The sequence below is a fragment of the Monodelphis domestica genome, chromosome 6, assembly GCF_027887165.1.
Source record: "Monodelphis domestica isolate mMonDom1 chromosome 6, mMonDom1.pri, whole genome shotgun sequence".
In the NCBI taxonomy this organism is placed as follows: domain Eukaryota; kingdom Metazoa; phylum Chordata; class Mammalia; order Didelphimorphia; family Didelphidae; genus Monodelphis; species Monodelphis domestica.
This window is the reverse complement of record NC_077232.1, coordinates 11236731-11251256: the sequence shown is the minus strand read 5'-3', so window position 1 is coordinate 11251256 and position 14526 is coordinate 11236731. Positions and strand designations below refer to the sequence as shown.

Here is a 14526-nt window from a genome sequence, read left to right as displayed (position 1 = left end):
TCTCCGCTGGAGTTCTCCACAGCTCGCCTTCAAGTGACTGAGGAGTGATTCTGAGAAGACCATAGCCACCAGGATTCGTTTCCTTCAGTCTCAAAGCATGAAAATGGTCCCGTGCAGCTTCCTCATTGAACCCGACTCTCCAGTTCAATAGCTGCAGGAACTTGGGGAGACTGGAACAAAACCCAGCTGGCAAATGGACCGGTTCCAAGAACTTGGAGCTGGAGGGACAGGGCAGGGCCTGAGGAATCCTGGGCCGCCATCTTCCTCGGACAAGCATTCCTGTGGCTCTATTTTGAAATCAGGGGCTTCCCTTTCTGTGGTCATTGAATTCTGCTCTGACAAAGAGCTTGGGGCTCAGGGAGGGCCCCAGGCTTCTGTGTCTCTGGGGAGTGTGTGAGATAAAAATGGCCACCCACCCCTAATTACAACCACAAACCTGGAGTGGGAGAGTGAGAGTAGAAGAGCTGGAAGTTTATTTCTTTCTCAAGAGAAAGGCAAATTCCCTAGTGGCAAAGGCAAATTCCTGGGTGCAAATGCAAATGTTACCTAGATTCCAGACACCAGATCTCTCCTTCCTCCTCTGTCTGGCCTCCCCTTGTATGAAATCCAGGACTTACAATCTAGACACAAAGTCTATCCTAATGAGAAAATATTATCAAGCTATACAAATTCATCTCTTGAGAGGGGGTCAAGAGCATCACCCTAAATTTTCAAGGGTAAGAAGAGATAAGGAGGCAACTGAGTCTGATCCAGACATCCTTGAAGTTAAAAACAGACCTATTTACACATTTCATTTCTAATTAGGGTGAGGGTGGAGGACAAGATGGATGCTTTACCTTGAGGAAAACACAATTTTATCCCATTCAGGAGGGAGAAAAATGGCCCTTTCCATCCAAACCCAGGCTTTCTTTGGCACCTTCCTGAGTCTGAGCAGGCATGTGTACCTCCTGGGCTGAGGCTTTCCCTCCTACAGGAACTTGGAGGGGACATGTGTTACTTAACTTCTGCCTGATGCCCCTTTTCTATGATATGATTAAAGAAGCAAAGAAGGGGGCAGCTGGGTGACTCCATGAATGGGATGGATGTCCAAATCTGGCCTCAAATACTTCTTACCTGGCAAGTCATTTAACCCCTATTGTTGAACCTTGACTACATTTCTGCCTTGGAACCAAAACTCAGTATAGATTCTAAGATGGAAGGTAATGGTTTAAAAAATATAAAAGAAGCAAGGAAACAGGATTTAAAGGAGTCAATCCATCAATAAACATTTTTAAGCACCTACTATGTGCCAGACTCTACGATAAGCACGGAGGATTCAAAAAGAAGCAAAAGTCAAGAAACTTAAAATCTAACAGGGGAGGCAACAAGCAGACAAATGTGTGCAAAGTAGACTCTATTCGAGATAAAAAGGAAATAATTCACAGAGTGAAGGTACCAGAATTAAGAAGGGTTGGGGAAGACTTCCGGTACTTAAAGGAAGCCAGGAAGGTCAGTAGTTAGGGAAGAGGAGGTAGAGCATTCCAGGCATGAGGGATAGCCAGAGAGAATGCCCAGAGCCCAGAGAAGCAGGGACTTGTTCGTGGAACAGCCTGTGGCCAGCATGTCACTGGGGAGTGAGATGTCAGGAGACTGGAAAGGTAGAAGGGGGCCAAAATGAGTGCCAAACAGAATTTTGTTTTGCTTCTGGAGGCAAAAGTCTTAGGAAAGGTATGAGCATCACCCCTAACCAGTCAACCCCTATATAACCATTTTCAATACTTTGGTGAAGTAGGGGCATTATCTAGACCTGTTCTTTCATTGGCACAGAGAACACAGAATTACAACTCCCTGTGTGGAAGCTCCATTCACCAATGTTGGTCGGTGCCTCTTGTGCCACTTAAAGTCTTAGGTTGGCTCACTGAGGGTGTAGACTTGGTCAAATCCACACAGCCAGTGTCAGGGGCAGGATTTGAACCCAGTTCTTTCTCATTCTCAAGCTCCCACACCAGGCTATTTCTCATTTTTATCTTGGTTAGCCTAATTAATATTTACAAACTTGTCAAAAGCTCTGGGAAGGCGGCAGCCAAATGAGATGAATTTTGCTGTTATCAGTTTAATTTCCTCTTGGCCATAGGCAAGAAGGTCGCCTGGATTCTTGGGAATAGTCATAATAGAAATGACTTTAGGAATCGAATATTGTTGTCTTATTAATTATGATAAATTATGAAGTTAGAATATAATAAAATAGAATATGACAATAGAATATAATTAATTATGAAAAGTCTAATTGTTAACAGAATCACGATAAAATTAATTCTGATAAAATGCATTAATAATAATATCTAATAGAAATAATAACTAACATGTATATAATACTTGCTACATACGTGGTACTGTGCTAAGTGCTTTACAGGTTGGACTTTAAAAGTGGGAGGGAAAAAGCTGAATTATCCTCAGGTGCAAAATGAGACGGGAATGAGAGAGGGAGGGTAATAAGAATATATTCAAGACATGGATGGCATGAATGGGGGTCTTTAAGGTTTCCAAAGTACTTTATATAATATTCTTGGTGTCACAATGGTTAGAGCTGTAAGCCTAGAGTCAGGAAGACTTGTCTTCCTGAGTTCAAATTCAGCCTCAGACACTCACTAGCTATGTGACCCTGAGTAAGTCACTTCATCCCATTTGCCTCAGTTTCCTCATCTGCCAAATAAGCTGGAGAAGGAAATGCCAAATCACTCAAGGCTCTGCCAAGAAAACTCCAGATGGTAGAAATCCAGAAGAAAACATGTGAGTGGAGTCAGAGGATATAGGTTTGGGTCCCTGCTCTGCCATTTTCTGCCTGTGTGACCTTGGGAAAGTCCCTCCCTCTTAGCCTTAGTTTCTTCATCTATAAAACGAAGGGGTTGGCTCTAAAGTCCTCTGAGCTCAAAATTGGCGAGGCTGTGATAAGAGAAACAAGGCACGAGAGCCAGTTACAAGACAACAGACTATGGCAGTCCATTATTCCCAAATTGATTATAAAAAAAGTCTACCCAATAGCTGGAGACCAAGAATGGAGCCCAGTCCCTGTGGAAGGGAGTCCCAGCTAAAATCCCATCTTGAGGAAGCCCTTCCCAACGGCTCACAATGCAATGACGTCTCTGTTACTCTGTCCATCTGGAGCTTGTTTGCACATGTTGGCTTTTGTGTTGTCTCTTCCCATAAACCAGGGAGCTCCATGAAGGTTCTAACTGTGCAATCCGTGAATCTACTCTTAAACTGGCTGGCCTAACACCGGCTAGGAATGGATCTTGGATCTTGGCTCTAATGGTTGTTCCTGCTAAGAAAGCTCCTCGCCATGCTCTGCATCCTTTGGCTCAGAACAACCAAGACAGCCTGGCTTGGCAAAGGGTTCTTTCTTTACCCGCAGCACACTGATAAAGCCCTCCCTGGGTAGCCCCTGAGGTCCACTAGGACCTGCACACCTGCCTCTTTCTAGTTGAATCTCTGTCGCCTGGAGAACGTTTCTTCTGCCTGTTCAGAGATGGTGTGAATGTTGGCTTCACATTGGAGTTGCCTATTGAATTAAGTCTTCTATTAGTCCAGACTGGAGTCAGACTGGATCCTTCTACACGTAATCTTATGTTAGAGCGCCAATCTCTGGGCCAGAGTTTCCTCATCTGTAAAATCAGAGGCTTGGACTATAAGTCCAAGACTCAAAGTCCCTTCTGCCTCTAAAGGACCTATCAATCTGCTCATGCCAGCCCCCAACCCTGGGAAGAATTTGATTTGTGAGAATAATAATAACAAAAGCTAAGAATTATATAGTGACCCAAAATGTTACAAGCATGAGCTCACTTGGTCTTCACAACCATACTGGGAGGCAAATGTTATTATTAGTCCCATTCTATGATGAAGCCAAGACTGAAAGACTAGCCCAGAGTCACACAGCTTGTAAGTGTTTGAGTTCATATCCTCCATTCTCCAAGCCCAGTGCTCTGTCCACTCCATCTCTAAGATGCTGCTCTTTTCTGTGGTCTTTATCCTGATGTTTAAAGATTTTGATGTAACTGGACCAGTACACTTAGGAAGTCAGTTTCCAAGAACTCTCTCTCTCTCTCTCTCTCTCTCTCTCTCTCTCTCTCTCTCTCTCTCTCTCTCTCTCTCTCTCTCTCTCTCTCCTCCTTTCTTTCTTCCTTTCTTTTTTCTTTCCTCCCTTCAATCCTCCCTTTTCTTTCTCCTTTCCTTATTGCTTTCTTTCTTTTTTGTTCTTTCCTTCCTTCCTCCACTCCCCCTTCTTTTCTTCTCCCTCCCTCCCTTTCTCCCTCCTTCCTTCCCTCTTTCCTTCCTTCCTTCCTTCCTTCCTTCCTTCCTTCCTTCCTTCCTTCCTTCCTTCCTTCCTTCCTTCCTCCCTCCCTCCCTTCCCTCCCCTCTCTCTCTCCCTCCCTCCCTCCCTCCCTTTCTCCCTCCTTCCTTCCCTCTTTCCTTCCTTCCTTCCTTCCTTCCTTCCTTCCTTCCTTCCTTCCTCCCTCCCTCCCTTCCCTCCCCTCTCTCTCTCCCTCCCTCCCTCCTTTCCTCCCTTCCTTCCTTCCTTCCTTCCTCTTTCCTCCCTCCCTCCCTCCCTCCCTCCCTCCCTCCCTTCCTCCCTTCCTCTCTCCCTTTCCTTCCTTCCTTCCTCCCTTCCTTCCTTCCTTCCTTCCTTCCTTCCTTCCTTCCTTCCTTCCTTCCTTCCTTCCTCCCTCCCTCCCTCCCTTCCTTCCTTCCTTCCTTCCTTCCTTCCTTCCTTCCTTCCTTCCTTCCTTCCTTCCTTCCTTCCTTCCTTCCTTCCTTCCTTCCTTCCTTCCTTCCTTCCTTCCTTCCTTCCCTCTCTGTCTCTCTATTCAGATAATATTCAATAGGAAGTTGATTATCTCTAAATTTAGCCAAATTGCCAAGGACAGATGTTCTCTCTTGATCCAAGCTTGAGTCAAGTTTCTTGGAACTGATTTCTAGAGTTGGGGCTGAATCTAAGTAAGTAGGCAAATGATGGACAGAGTCCTGGACCCAGGCTTGAGCCGTAGCCTGATCACTTCCCGGCTTTGTGCATCGTTTCCCAGCTCTTACCGGCCATTCATTCCCTCTTCCATAAAATGAAAGCATTGGACTAGAGACCCTCTAAAACCGCTTCCAGCTCTAAATGTCCGCCCTAGGATGGTCTCTCACTGGGTCTAGAATCCTGAGGCCCCAGGACTTCCCCTCGCCTTATCCTGGAACAGTCCAGCGTTTAGGGCGTGAGAAAGGGCAGGTCTGGTCCACTCTTGCCTATACTTCCTAACCCTGCTCTGAGGAAAAAGAACTACCATAAGGGACCCTTTCTTCTGGGGGAGCGGAATGTGAGGCTCTCCTGCCACCTGGTGGACATTATCGAGACAACCCATGAGCTTGGAATTGGAGGCATCATGACTCCATCTGGGCAGGAAATAGGGCTCGGGAAATCCTGTCGTGTACATTATTTCCAACGAGAATCTCCATCTGCCTTTAAGGCTCAACTCGAGCATTACCCCTTCTGTTGTCGAACTGATTGACAGAATGTGCGCTTCTTAACTTCCATCTTGGAATCCATACTGTGCATTGGTTGCAAGGGCTCGGCAATGGGGGCTAAGTGACTTGCCCAGGATCACACAGCTAGGAAGTATCTCATGTCAGATTTGAACCCAGAACCTTCCGTTTCTAGGACTGGTTCTCCATCACTCAGCCACCCAGCTGCCCCCCAAATGTATGCTTCTTGAAGGAAGGGATGATTTCCTTTTTGTCTAGATATGCTCAGGGCCAAGCACAACCCTGACCTAGGGCCAGCAATGGGCTCCAGACTTGTCATTTCACTGGGATACAGAACTACCAAGTGAGGAAACTTCTTTGACCTGTGTAGGTCAAACCTTCCCTGCAATTCGGCCCCTTAGTGAGCTACCAGAAAACAGAGAGGTTGAATGATTTGCCTGGGGTCACACAGCCAATATATGCCCTAGGCATGACTTTCTCCCTTCTTGCCCAGCTCTCTCACCACTAAGTCATGTTGCCCTTGCAATGGGCCCTGGCATTAGTACTTGATTGATTGACGTTCCTGATCTAATAAGCCCTCCCTGGATGCATTTCCCATTCTAAGGGAAATTTAACTCATTCCACAAATGTGTATGAAGCTTTTACTACAAATCGAGGCCCTGAAAGAGCCCACATCTAATGCCACATCCGGAAATACATGTGAGCCAAGGCAGAATGTGATAAGGGCCAAGGAGAAAATTGGAGTGATCCATTTGTTGTCCCATGGAGGGATTCCAGACCTTCCCTTCGTGGGGTGACATCTGAGCAGGGCCCTAAATGACGATATCGATCTTCAAAAATAAGAGGGGAGGGAGTTGTAAGGATAATTTTAGTGTTTTGACTTAAAATCTAAATAATTGGTTGCCAGGGGTGATTCCCAAATAATAAAATACCCAAGTTAGCCAGGAATTATGGAGATTTTAATTAATTTAGAGAGAAGGAAAGAGACAGAGAGAGAGACAGAGAGAGAGAGAGACAGAGACAGACAGACAGACAGACAGACAGACAGACAGACAGAGAATTAATTTAAACTGCTCTGGCTCAGGCTGAGCCAGGCAGTAGTTAAAGGCCTTGGCCAAAGTGGCCTCCCTGAACCTAAGGGAAAGGGAGTCAGTCTTATCACTCACCATGAGACTGTCTCCAAGCTGGGTTCCAGTCCTCCACTGAACTCAATTTCCTGAACTGAGTTCAGAACTCAATTCCACTCTGAACTGAATTCAATTGACCTTTTACCCTTCTTTTTAAAGAAATTTTCTCTTATGTCACCTCCCCTAAATTTTCACATCTACCAATCACAATAGACGATTTTTCCAGGACTGCCCATTCTTAGTTCTTACCACTCTTTAGTTCTCACCTTCTCTGGTTAGATTATATCTTCTGACTACTTCACTCTTTTTTGTTAAGCTTTGCCTTTTGTGAGTTACTTGACCTTTTTGTGATTAATTTAACCTTTACAGGTACTTAATACCTTTTTGTATTAGATCTAAAAATAGACTTAGTTTAAGGTTCTAGCTTCACTATAAGGTATGAGTTAAGTACCTTCATTGTTCAATCAGGAGTTTACAACTTTATCTTCCCCTAAAGTATATCTAAGTATGGGTGGAGTAATGTAAAGTTCCCAAGACATTCCTGATTCTGGTTAGACCAAGTATCTCCATTATTACAATAAGGAAATAGCTAAGTCAAATCTTCTAAAGTATGTCTGAGTAGTTTTTAGGATTTACAGGGTCAATTCCAGACCTCGTGGGAGTTGGCCTGCTCTCTGTGTACCACAATGAAGAATAACCAGCTGGGAGATGGGCAACTCATCCCAGAAGATCTTAAGCAACTTGATAATAATTTGTTGTTGTTTACTCATTCCATTATTCCCGGTTCTCCATGATTCTATTTGGGATTTTCTTGCCAAGAACACTGGAGTGGTTGGCCACTTCCTTATCCACCTCATTTTACAGATGAGGAAACTGAGGCAGGGAGCGGTGAAAGTGCCCAGGATCACACATTAACAGATAGTCAAGTTTGGATTTGAATTTCTAACTCCTGGACTGGAGCTTTATGCACTGTGCTACCTAGCTGCCTCCAGGAAAGGCTTGGAGAGTTGAATATGGGATTATTTTTATTATACTTATTTTATAATTATTTAATTTATGTTTTTATATTTCATTTTTAATTGATTATTCCCATTATATTTAAGCAAAGCTAAATACCTTAAGCATGGATTAAGCTAGTTTAGTGCAAAGAAAGGATTTGGAATCAGAAGACCCGGGACCCCATAACCAACATTTGCTGGTTGTTAGAGCCTAGAATTGAACCTGCATAAGCTTAGGAAGTGTATGTATATATTGTGTTATGTGTGTCCACATGGGTCTGTCTAGATGCAACTCCCAGGGAGGCAAGAATAGACATTTCTAGACTTTTCTCCCCCAACTTTGCTCCAAGGGAGACTAATTCCTGCCAGGAGGGAAGCAGGAGATTAGGGCCAGAGGCCCAGCCATAGAAAGACCTGGGCCAGAACTGCATCTAGCTACTCCTTTAAGTAGTGTCCATCCAGGGAATGTCATTTTTAAGTTCAAGCTCATCTCCTGATTTCTACTTTTTAAGGGAAAGGAGGCTCTAATTTCCAAGGTTTGGCTGCCTTCACCGCAAGTACCAGTTCCACGATAAACATTCCTAGCAAATAGCAAGAAACCCATTTATCCAAGGGAATAGCAAGACCGAAATCAGATCAAGTCTACATAGGTTAGTAGAGGCCAGACACTCCAGTTTGAGGGATCTCTCCCATTGGGAAAAAGATATTTCAACTCGACCAGGAGAGAGCAAGAGAGACAGAGGCAAAGAGTTCTGGATCTCACCCAAAGGAGAAATTCCCTGAAATTTCTCGGAGAGCAAGCCATGGATAGAGATATGATGAAGATATCCAGCTCCTTCCATGTCAGCCTCTTCCTCAGTCTTCCTCTCTTTTCCTTAACCTGAAGAGAGGCTGAAATGATGATTTTCTTTCTCAAAACTGGAGGCTAAAAGAAAGACAGGATCTCTCTTCTTCTTCTCTTACCAACTCTACCCTATCTCTGACACAGATATGGAGAGAATCCTATACAAATTGGCATGGAGATATTATAATCTTTAAGGGGCAGCTAGGTGGCACAGTGGATAGAGTGCCAGGCAGGCACAGAGACAAGAAGACCCAAGTTCCAATCCAGCCTCAGATACTTCCTAGCTGGGTGACCCTGAGCAAGTCACTTCACCCTGTCTGCCTGTTTCATCTGTAAAATGAGCTAGAGAAGTAAATGAGAAGCCACTCTAGCATCTTTGCCAAGAAAACCCCAAATGGAAGTTAGAGGCAACTGAAACAACTGCGCAACAACAACAACATAATCTTTATGGAGTTATAATAGTAAGAATAATTAACATTATTATAGGACTTCAAGGTTTGCAAAGAATTTTACCATTATCTCTTTTTATCCATACAACCATCTTGAGAGGTTGATGCTATTGTTATCCCTATTTTACAGATGAAGAAACTGAAGAAGACAGAGGTTAAGTGACTTGCCCAGGATCACACAACTGCTATGTGGTCCAGTTTTCTCTCATCTCCAAGGCCCAGCACTCTTTTGTTCCTATTGTGTATCTTCTCTCTTCAGTTGTAAGCAGCAGTATCAGGACCCAAGCTCTATATGTGGTTATTGGAGTGGTTATTCTGACTCCAAATACACCATTTCATTTAGTGGAAATAATGGAGTCAGAGTGGACTTGGTAGGATGTCTGATCTTTGCTCCAACAACTACTAATTGACTTTGGGCAAGTCACCTCTGAGCCACAGTTTCTTAATTTGTAGAATGAGTATCACCATTGTTAACAGCTACCTCCCTACAGAATTGTAAAGAAAAAACTCTGAAGACCTTAAATGGCCAATTCTGGTCCATAAGTACCTCTGCCATTATTTTCGTAGCTTCCTTTTTCCTCTGCTATAAAATGAGGGGGTTGGATAATAATGCCTCTAAAGACCCTTTTGGTAGAAAATCAGGGGTTCTTAACTAATTTTGTGTCATAAATATCTTTGACAGTCTGGGGGGACCTTTGGCCCCTTCCTCAAAATAATTTCTTTAAAATTCATAATTATAAGAAATACTACATTTCAGTCAGAGGTCAGTGAAAATAATTATGCCATTTTCTTCCTATCCAAGTCCAAGATCGCCTAAGACCTATCCACAGGTTTCCTGTTAAGGACTCTGGGTATGGACCAATGGTCCTCTGAACCAGAGTGATGAAGACATTTGGCAGAGGTTGGGTCACACAGGGAGTAAGGGGCAGAGTCAAGATTCAAATCCAGAGCCCTTTCCCCTGTATCAGGCTTGTCCTTTAAGGCACTGGCAGCAGCCCAATGTTTCAGTCCCTTCTGGGACGCCAATACTAGCAGGAATTCCTTTGGTTCGCAAAGGTTTTCCAGATGCTCTACAAGTATCTCATTGAATCCCACCGGGGCCCTAGGAGAGAGATCTATTATGATCTCCATTTTATACTTGAGGAAACAGAAGTCCTCTTTGGGTGAATACCTCCATGTCCAACTTTTTATCCTGTATAAAATGGGGGAAATTCCTATAGTACCAAATAGATGGAAAGCATTTTCTCCCCAATGCTAAAGCTCTGCATAAACATCAGTCGCCAGTTATTAAAAGTCATTTGTCCAGTAATAGGACTATAAAGGGGTGGCTCTGTCAGTCAGTGAGATCCTAGCAATGACATGGGGTTAATAACAGTAGATTCAAATTGGAACTCCTCGATTTGGTGGCTTCCCACCTGATAGTTTGGGCTGCTTAGGTTGTAAAGAAGATAGAGCCCTGGGTTTGGAATCATCTTCCCCAGTTCAGATCTGGCCTGGGACAGATTCTATACCCCAAAGAGATGGGGGAAAGGACCCCTAAGTACAATATTTAGAGCAGATCTATTTTTGGTGACAAAGAATTAGAAACTGAGGAAGAGCTGCCCATGGATAGAAGAACAGTGGTGGCATAGAACTGTCATGGAATACTCTTGTGCTGTAAGGAACGATGAAGAAGGCTGAAGTGAACAGAACAACACATACACTAAGAGCAGTATTGTTGTAAGTAATCCACTTTGAACTGTTGAGGGATTCAGATCCATGCAATGCTCCATCCTCTCCCCAAAGAGCTCCAGATTCTCAATGGAAAACCCCAGCCCTCTGAGGGCCAATCGAAAGGATCTTTATTCAAGCAGTCCAGGCTGGAATTGGATTTGTTGGAACAAACATGTTTTTTAACTAATGGGGGTTTTGGTTTTCTTTTTTTGCATAGTAGATCAGGGCAAAAATAACATTTTAGATTAAAACCAAACCGCCGCCGCCTGCGTGACCTTTGGTTGCCTCCGAGCCTCAGTTTCCCAATCTGTAAAAGGCACTCTCCATCTGGGAGACTGTAGCTCTCTTCCTACCCATTGGAATTCCCCTTCTTGCCCAGCTTTGGAGAGTCTGTTCTTGCCTTGGTCTTCCGTTTTCCTATCGGTAAATGGGGGATGGGCGGAATGGGCGCAGTGGGTTCTAAGGAATCCCCCAATCCTCCATGGACCTCTCCAGGGGCTCTGGGGATCTGGAGACAGGGAGCTGGATGGTCACTGGGAACCGCCCCATTTTACAAATAGGAAAATATAGCCCGGCTAAGTCATGCAGCACGTGACGTCAGTGGCGGGACTCGAACCCAGGCTCCGCCTCCGAACCTAGTAGGGCTCGGTCCGGGACCCGCACCGCGCGAGATACAGCCACAGCCAGGACCAGTGAATGGGGGTTGGGCCCGCAGACAAGTCCATACCAAGATGGCGCTTGGGCCTGGCTGCGCCTGCGTTGCAAACGCGGAGAATCCCCACACTGCGCACGCGCCTCAGCCTAGCCCACCTCCACCCCCCACGAGCCACGCCCCCTCCCAGCCTAGGATGTTTATAGTTGGCGCAAGCGGAAGCCTGGGGTGGAAGGGAAATGGACAGAACGGAAGTTGTGTGTCTAGAGGGGCCAGTCCGGATTCCGATGGGGCCCTTCTGCTCCTTCCGCTCGACTTCTCGGAGGACCCACGGTTTTTGTCTAAGAGCTGTCTTTTAGAGCTCCTGCTATGTGCCGTGCGCTGCCTGGGCCTCTGGGAACACAACAGCGTGAAACAGAGAAAAAGGCCTGAATTTGGAATCTGAGGCTCTGAGTGTGATTTTTGACCCTGTTGCTGTGACCTTTAGCAGGTTGCTCACCCTCTCTAGCTATGGCCTCTGAGCAAGCCCTTCTGTGCAGCATGCAGGAACAATATGCGTTTATTGAGTGCCTGCTGTATGCAAGGCTCTGGATATAGAGACAGCCCCTGCTCTCAAGGAGCTCCCAGTCTATTGGGGTGACAGCAGGCAAACCCAAACAAAGCGAACTCTCCACCGGATAACTAGGAAGTAATTAGAAGAGGCAAAACGCTGGAACTAACCTTGCTTGAGACTCTTCCTGCATAAATAAGTCAGGCTCTCCACACTTCAGTTTCCCCATCTGCATCTTGATACTTCCTGCCTCTCAGGAAGAACTTGGCTACCTCCAAAGAGCCCTTGGACAGTGGGAGCCAGCCAGTGTCCCGGCAGGAGCTTCAGCCTCAGAATGAGAATTGGAGGGAGCTGACCCTGCCAGAGCTCTGGTGATTTCATCCATAAGAGGCCTCTCGAGTTCTCCCACACTTTTGGTTTGTGGACTCCATTTATAACTGAGGACCCCAAGGAGCTTTTGTTAGAAAGTGTATTTATTATATCTTATTTATTAGAAATCAAAGCATTGTAGCTTTATTGTGAAAATAGTTCGGACCTAGTAGACCCCCTGAAAGGGTCTTAGGGACCCCCAAGGGTCTCCCACTAGAAAACTTCCCAAGGTAGCCTTTTCTATAAGCCTGGAGAGCTCAGAGGTTAAGAGATGCCAATGGGGATGACCTAGTTGGACTGGTGCTTTAGGAAGGCCTACTGGTGGGAGCCAGAGTGCTGGGAAGTGATCTGTGACTCCACAGTCAACGTGAACCACCTCAAGCAACTGGAAAGGACAAAAGAAGCTCCAACTATCCCCAGGGAAAATGTGTCCTTGTCCTTAGGCCATCCCTGGCACTAAACCTTCTTAGTTAGGTTTCTATAGACTACCAGATTCCTGCCTGAGGGTGTACTGGCTTTGTTTGTAAACTCCCTCCTAACTCCATAAGGGAGAGCCCAATTTAGGGATATGGATTGGGGAAGACCTTGGCTCTCCAGGAGTTGATTGAGTTAATTGGACCCCCTCTTCCCAGGGCCAGACGACATTTTTTTGCTTGTCCCACCCCTCTGTCCAGCTGCCCAAAGCAAGCACTTTCTCCCTCAGCTCTCTTTGGTAATCTGGAGGTTCACAGATAGTTTGAATTTGTCTTCTGGGCACTCAACTCATAAAAGGTTCACCAGGGGGTAGATCATTGCATTGCTGAGAATAGCTAAATCATCACAGCTGAGTCATCATACTCCATGGCTGTTACCCTGTAAAATGTTCTTCTCTCCTCATTTTGCATCATCAGTTCCTGTAATACCTTCCAGGTTTTTTCGAACTCATCCTATTCATCATTTCTTATAGCACAAGACTATTCTATAACAACCATGTACCACAATTTGTTCAGCCATTCCCCAATGGATGAACATCCCCTCCATTTCCAATTCTTTGTCGCCACAAAAAGAGCTTCTGTTGATAGTTTTGTACATATAGATCCTTTTACTTCAAGAAAAAGACTTAGTAGTGATATTTTGGTTCAAAAGGGATCCAGTTTTATAGCCATTTGAGCATAGTTCCAAATTGCTCTCCAGAATGGTTGGATCACATCACAACTACACCAAGAGTTCATTGATGTCCCAGGTTCCCCACATCCCTTCCAACTTGTCATTTTCTTTCCTGATATTTTCACAGGTGTGCGGGCTACCTCCAGAGTTGTTTTTATTTGCATTTCTCTGGTCATTAGTGATTTAGAACATTTTTATAGGGCCGTTTTCTTCATCTGAAAGCTGCCTCTTTGTATCCTCTAACCATTTATCAATTGGGGAACGACTTATACTTGTCAACTGTGTTTTTGGAAACCCCAGGTTTGCTCCTGTCCAGTGGGAACTTGCCTTCAGACTGACCTTGTCTTAGACTGAAGAATGGATCACCAAACATCCACTAAGTATTCTGAACAGGAGTGATAGAAATGGCCCAAACCTCAGTCATCCTTTTTGTCTTAGTTTCCCCCATTGTAGCAGAGATCCTTTCCCAGGTGGACCAGTACCTGACTCTAATGATCCTTTTGTATACCTTGTAAAGGATTAGCCTCTCCCTAATGATCTAGCTCTGTACTCCACATTTCCTCATGTCCATTGTAAAGCTAATGAATCATATTCTCCTGCTCTTTATTCCCCAAAAGGTATATAAGACCCCCAGGTTCTATTGCTCTTTGGAAAATCATCTTTGGTGGTGTGTTTTCCCAGAGACACTGTTTCCAGAGTCCCAGAGCGTTGGGTTCTGTGTGGCTACTGAATCTTGACCTCTTTCCCTTGTCCTGATCAAAGACTTGGTCTTGCTGACTACTTTATTGGTTCTCTGTTTCTTAAAGTTGATATATTCTTATAAATTTAACTGAGTGCTCTAGATATTTGAGAATATTTGAGAAATGAGACCTTTAACAGAGGCATTTGCTGGGGGCCTCTGGGTATCTCAGTGGATTGAGAGCCAGGCCCAGGGACAGGAGGTCCTGGCTTCATATCTGGCCTCAGACACCTCCCAGCTGTGTGACTCTGGGCAAGTCACTTGACCTCCATTGCCTAGCCCTTACCACTCTTCTTGGACCACCAAGATGGAAGGTAAGGGTTTAAAAAAAAAAATAAAAAGATATTTGCTGTAAAAATTTTCCCCAGTTTTGCGTTTTCTTTCGAATCCTGGCTATATTGGTTTTGTTTGTGCAAAATCTTTTTAACATAATCAAAATT

At 44.8% G+C, this 14526-nt stretch overlaps 1 long non-coding RNA gene across 2 annotated transcripts in view; it reads left to right on the top strand.

Moving 5' to 3' along the window:
• LOC103098585 (uncharacterized) overlaps window positions 1-14427 on the top strand; it is a 23889-nt gene extending 9462 nt beyond the window's left edge. For both annotated transcript variants that reach the window (XR_008912707.1, XR_008912708.1), the window contains one exon: window positions 9048-14427. This is a non-coding gene — a long non-coding RNA (uncharacterized LOC103098585). The remainder of the gene's footprint in view (window positions 1-9047) is intronic.
• The last annotated feature ends 99 nt before the right edge of the window (window positions 14428-14526 follow it).